Genomic DNA, 6,130 nt, shown 5'->3' with positions numbered 1-6,130 from the left:
TTGTGACAATAAAATGAGATCCTATTTGGAAAGCATTTCGTAAACTTTAAAATGCTAAAAAAACTATGAAAATGATAGTCCATTATTTATGATTCTACCTTGATTAGTTATTTTTCCCATTGTCCCACTTTGATATTTTTAAACTTAAGACCAAACAGTTTTGATGATTGAAGCTTTATAGTATAATTTGAGGCCTGGAATTGTTATTCCCCATTCACTCTTGTTCTTTTTTCCCCATTATTTCCTTTGACCTCCTAGTTCTTTCAATTCTCTAAAATAATTTAACTATTTTTTTATTGAGTTCTGTGAAGTATTACTCTCTTTGGTATTTTGCTTTGCATAGTTTTTAAACTGTAACTTATTTTTGATGTCTGCTATTGTTATTACATTGGCAGTAAAAAGTCAAGAGCATTGCATATTCCTTCCAGTCTTTAAAAAATAATTTAGAGGCAGCTAGGTGGTACAGTGGATAGAGCACCAGTCCTGGAGTCAGGAGGACCTGAGTTCAAGGCCGGCCTCAGACACTTAATAATTACTAAACTGTGTGACCTTGGGCACGTCACTTAACTCCATTGCCTTGTAAAATAGCAAAAACAAAAACAAACAAAAAAAAAGAAGTGTTTTATATATGAATTGGTTTAAATTTTGAGTGTGCTTTGGTTGATTGACTCCCCAAATATTCTAAGCATTTTGTAGTTATTTTGAAAGAGATTTTCCCTTCTATTATTGCTTCTTGGATTGTTCTGTTATTACATAGAAATATGATTGATTCTTGTGGATTTATTTTGTAATGTGAAATTTGTTCAAACTATTGTCTTAGTATCTTGCTGATTCCCTAAAATTTTCTTCTCCTTGCCTATCTTTAGTAGAATTAGGGTTTGTCTGCCTTTAGTTTATTTTGATTTCTTGCTATTTCTAGACATATGTCAAAAAATAGGGGGAAGATGAGACATCTTTGCTTTGCTTCTATTTTTATGGGGAAAAATTACAGTATATCTCCTTTGCATATGTTGTTTTTGGTTTTATATACTTTTATGATATTAAAGTTCCCTCTCTGCCTAGGCTATCTGGAATTTTTAGCATAAATTAAAGACTTTCTGCATCAATTGAGATGTCATTTTGGATGATTTTGATATTAATTTTAATAAACTTATGTTGCTTTTTTCTAATGTCTACCCAATTCTGGCATGCTTGATCCAGCTTGGTCATAATTAGTAATTTCTTGGTTATGTTGCTGTAGACTCATTGACAGGATTTTATTTAAAATTTTAATAAATTTTGATTAATATTCATTAATGATATTTGGGTTTTCTTTACTTTATCCTCCCAGATTTAGATATTAGGATTGTATTTGTCTCATAAAAGCATTTTCGTAAGGTACTTTCACAGTTTTTTAGAGTTTTACGGTGATATTAATTGTTCTTTAAAAGTTTGAATTAAGATTTGTATTTGGCGTTCTGTTATCTCGGGATATATATATATATATTTGGTTTTTTTACAAGGCAGCCGGATTAAGTGACTTGCCCAAGGTCATACAGATCTTCCTGACTCCAGGGCCAGTGCTCTATTCACTGCGCCACCTAACTGCCCCATTTCTTTATAGTTTTAAAAAGTAATTCTTTATTTTGCATTCTGAGTTTTTGAAGCAGAGAACTGTGCATATGCATAGTAATTTCTGAATTAATAAGATTGGATAAAATACCCCAACTGATAAATGGTAAGAGGATATGAGTAGTCAATTCTCAGATAAAGAAATCAAAACTATAGGCATTTGAATAAATGCTCCAAATCACTTTTGTTTAGATAAGTGCAAATTAAAACAATTCCAAAATACCACCTCACACCTATCAGATTGGTTAAGATAACAATAAAGGAAGATGTTAAATGTTGGAGAGAATGTGTGAAAATTGGGACACTAATACACTGTTGGTGGAGTCGTGAACTGATACAACCATTCTGGAAAGCAATTTGGAACCATGCCCAAAGGTTATGTGCATACCCTTTGATCTAGCAATATCACTATTAGGTCTGCATTCCAAAGAGATCATAAAAAGGGAAAAGGACCAACGTGTGCAAAAGTATGTATAGAAACCCTTTTCATTATGGTAAGATATTGGAAATTGAGGGGATGCCCATCAATTGGGGAATACTGAACAAGCTGTGGTATATGATTGTAATGGAATATTATTGTGCAATAAGAAATAATAGGCATATTTCTGAAAAACCTGGAAAGGCTTGTATGAACTGATTCAAAGTAAAATGAGCAGAATCAGGAAAACAATGTATACCATGTCAGCTACATTATGTGATGATCAACCATAAATGACTTAGCAACATAAGGATTCAAGACAAGAACAAAGGACTCACATAAGAAAGTATTGTCCATATCTTGACAAAGAACTGATAGGCTCTAAATGTATATTTAAGCATATTTTCTTCATTACTTTATTATTTCTAGTGGTTATTTTTTTTCCTTTTGATGTATTTCTTCTTCCACAATTGAAACTAATATGGAAATAGGTTTTACATGATAGCATGTATATAATCTATATCAAACTGTCTACCACTTTTAGAAGAAGGGGAGGGAGAAAAATTTAAAACTCAAAAATCTTGTAAAACTGAATTCTAAAAATTTCACAATATGTAATTGGGAAAAATTAAATACTATTAAAATGAAAAAATAAGATTAGCTGTAGGTTTATCAATTTTGTTATTCTTTTCCAGAAACCAGCTTATAGGTTTGTTGAATATTTCTTTTAAAATTATTTAATAGAATTATTATACCATAAAGAATTACAAAAATGAAGAATTCAGAAGAGCATATTTCAAAGGATATATATATATATATATATATATATATATCCAGATAGAAAGTGAGGTAAACCAGAAAAACTATATGCATAATGACTACCAATGTAAATAGAATAATAAACAGTATAATTAAGTGCTTTTGACCAAGGCCTAGAGGAAATGTAATCTCCTTCCCTTGATTGCAGAGATGAAGACCATAGTTTTATAATATCTGCATGCCATGTCAAACATAGCTGATGTGTTGACTGGCTTTGTTAAACTCCTTTCCTTTAAATCTTTGTCATAGAGGAAGGAGAGTTTAATGGATAAAGAAGGAATATGTGACAAAACTAAAAGGCATCAATTTTTAACAATAATTTTTTTTCCTCCTATAAATGATTTGGAACTTTGTTTTGGTGTTTTTTGACCAATGCATTACTTTTGACGACTTTTCATACCCTTTGACCACTTATCTGTTGAAGAATAGCTCTTATTATTTACTATTTCATGTACAGTTCTCTCCTATTCCTCAATATATTATATAATAAAATGTTCATTTTATTTGGTAAAGTTTATAATTTTACAAAAGGAAATTAAAAATGACTTTTAATTTCTAAAAATAAAATATAAGTTATTTAATACTTTATTTTTAAACGTTTTAAACATTTTTGATGTCCAAATTATCTCCCTCCCTTCCCTGCCCTCCCTCATTGAGGAGGCAAACAATTTGATAGTTATACATGCAGTCATGCAAAACATATATATCCATGTTTCATTTTATCAAAGAAAAAAATAGACAAAAAGTTCCAAGAAAAATAAAGCAAAAAAAGAATATGCTTCTATCTGCATTCAGACTTCATCTGCTCTTTCTCTGGAGATGAATAACATTTTTCTTAAATCCTTCAGAATTTTCTTGGTTCACTGTAATGTTGAGAATAGCTAATTCATTCACTGTTGATCCTCACAGAATATTGCTGGTACTGTGTACAGTGTTCTCCTCCTGCTCATTTCATTTTGCATCAGTTCATTTAAGTCTTTGCAGGTTATTCTGAGCACATCCTACTTGTCTTTTCTTATAGCACCATAGTATTCATTACAATCATATACTGCAACTGTTATCCCTTTAATTTCCAGTATTTTGCCACCACTCAAAGAGTTGATATAGATACCTTTAGTATGTAGAAGTCCCTTTTCTCATGACCCCAACAATACAGATCCTGAACAAAGAGATATGAGAAAGTCCTTCCTCCTAGAGTGGAAGGAATATAGGGGTGAAATATTATATACAATGTCAAACTTTTCCAGTGTGGTTTAAGATTTGCTAAACTTTCTTTTTGTAAGTTGTGGTTCTCTGGGAGCAGTTAAGGAATGGATATATTAGGAAAATATGTGATGTAAAAGTAAAAGATCAATAAAATTGATTGTTAAAAGGGCATCAATATTTTTAAAAAGGAAATGCCTTATAAACTGAAAAAAAGTCTATGCAAATTATTACTGTTAGGATTACATAGTCTATCAGCTTCTCCAACATATTTAGTAAAATTAGGATTCTTGTTTTGGAAATAAGTTCAATCTACTTAATTTATGTATTTCATGTACCTTTGAAAGTACATAAATTACTTATTCCTGAATTCAATCAGTTTTATTGGGCAGAAGCAAATAATCGAGTGGGATCTTAGCTAGTATTTTCAGAAAATGAGGAAGTAGCAAAAGATAGCTCTAATTAGGAGTATAACTTATTTCTCTTTTAATACAACATGATTTCCTTTAGTCAATCCCCAAAGCCTGGTATTGTGCCACTCCATTGAATTCTAGTAACTTTAAGGGATTTAGCCTGTGCCCTTGATTAGTAAATTCAACTGAACTTGGCTCACCTGATGAAGGTAACAAGGGAAAATTTTTTTTATTAGTTGCTTTAAATGGGGTGTGATGAATAACCCAATCCTTATCCAAATAAGCAGTTAATCCAAACAAATACCCACATTTGCCCTGGCCAGAAGTGTCTGATTCATTTTGCCTCTTGTAATTCTCCTTTGGTTAGGAAGTAGTCATGGATGCTCACTGCATTGATGGGAGACATTCTAAGCTGTTTTATTTTGTCTTGTTTTTTACAATCTTATCACTATAAAAATTGCTATGATTTCTGCTCCAGTTTATATTGAGGCATGGTTCCAAATCCTTTCCTGAAATTCCCAGACTAGTTCTCAGGACCATGGACTTTGTACCTGTCTCCCTGTAGTCCTTCAAACAATTTTGATTTTCCTTTACTCTCATCTTTGCCAATCTGATGGATGTGAGGCAGAACCTCAGAGTTGTTTTTTTAATGTACATTTCTTTCATTGTGAGTTTTGAACATTTAAAAATATGCTGTTGATCACTTGGGTTTCACCCTTTGAGAATTGCCTATTTATAGCCTTCATCTATCTCTGGAGGAAAGGATACCATTCTTCTGTAAATGAATCACTTCCTTATGTATCTTGGATACCCTCCCCCCAACTCCAACAATAATAATGCTAAGTACTGGGGAGTTTTGAAGGGATCTTAGAGATCATGGAGAGCATTGGTTCTTAATTCTCTGTGTGTGTATGGTCACAGAGAGTTATGGACCTTTTCTCAGAATCAAAGTTGTTGCCTGTATGTATACTGGAAATTCGAAATTTCATTAAAAGCTTATGAAAAAGATATAATTTTTTCATATTTAATTTCAAAAAGCCCCTGAAATCTCTCTATGATTAATATCTCTGTTATATCATGTTTAAAAATGCTTGTTCTGATCTAGGCCAGATTCTTCACTATATAAGTGAAAGTAACAAGGGTCAAGCTGACTTTTGAACTAGGGTCTTCTGACTTTGACTCGATTGCTCTGTAGGATGAGTGGGATTGTAAAGTTATAGAAAAGGTTAAAAAACCCAGTGCTAGAAAAATACTGCCCTTTTTTCACTAGCCTTCCCTGCTTTGTCTACATGGTTATTTTCCCCAAAAGAACAAATGTCCATTTTTAAAATAGAAGTCAGTTGGAAATTTGGATTTGCCTTACAGAAATAACATTATCCTTTAATAAAAAAAAATAAAAGGGAAAAAAATAAAATTACGTTTGGCAAATGTTTATTTTAAAAAGCAAAAAATACCATAAGTAAATATCTTGACTGACATTACTAAATTTCTGTTCTAGTTTCCTTTGAAAAAGAGAACCCTTTCCCCCATCTAACTTGAAGAGAGTTAATTAAAAATTTTTCTTTAAACATTTTGAGATCTGACATATTGCCCATTTGAGGTCTGAAAATGAATACTCTATTGGTAGAGGATGCTTTCTTTTGACATATTCCCTGAGTGAATTCTG

The sequence above is a fragment of the Macrotis lagotis genome, chromosome X, assembly GCF_037893015.1.
Source record: "Macrotis lagotis isolate mMagLag1 chromosome X, bilby.v1.9.chrom.fasta, whole genome shotgun sequence".
Classification (NCBI taxonomy): Eukaryota; Metazoa; Chordata; class Mammalia; order Peramelemorphia; family Peramelidae; genus Macrotis; species Macrotis lagotis.
The sequence above is the reverse complement of the archived record's forward strand: the minus strand, read 5'-3'. Positions refer to the sequence as shown.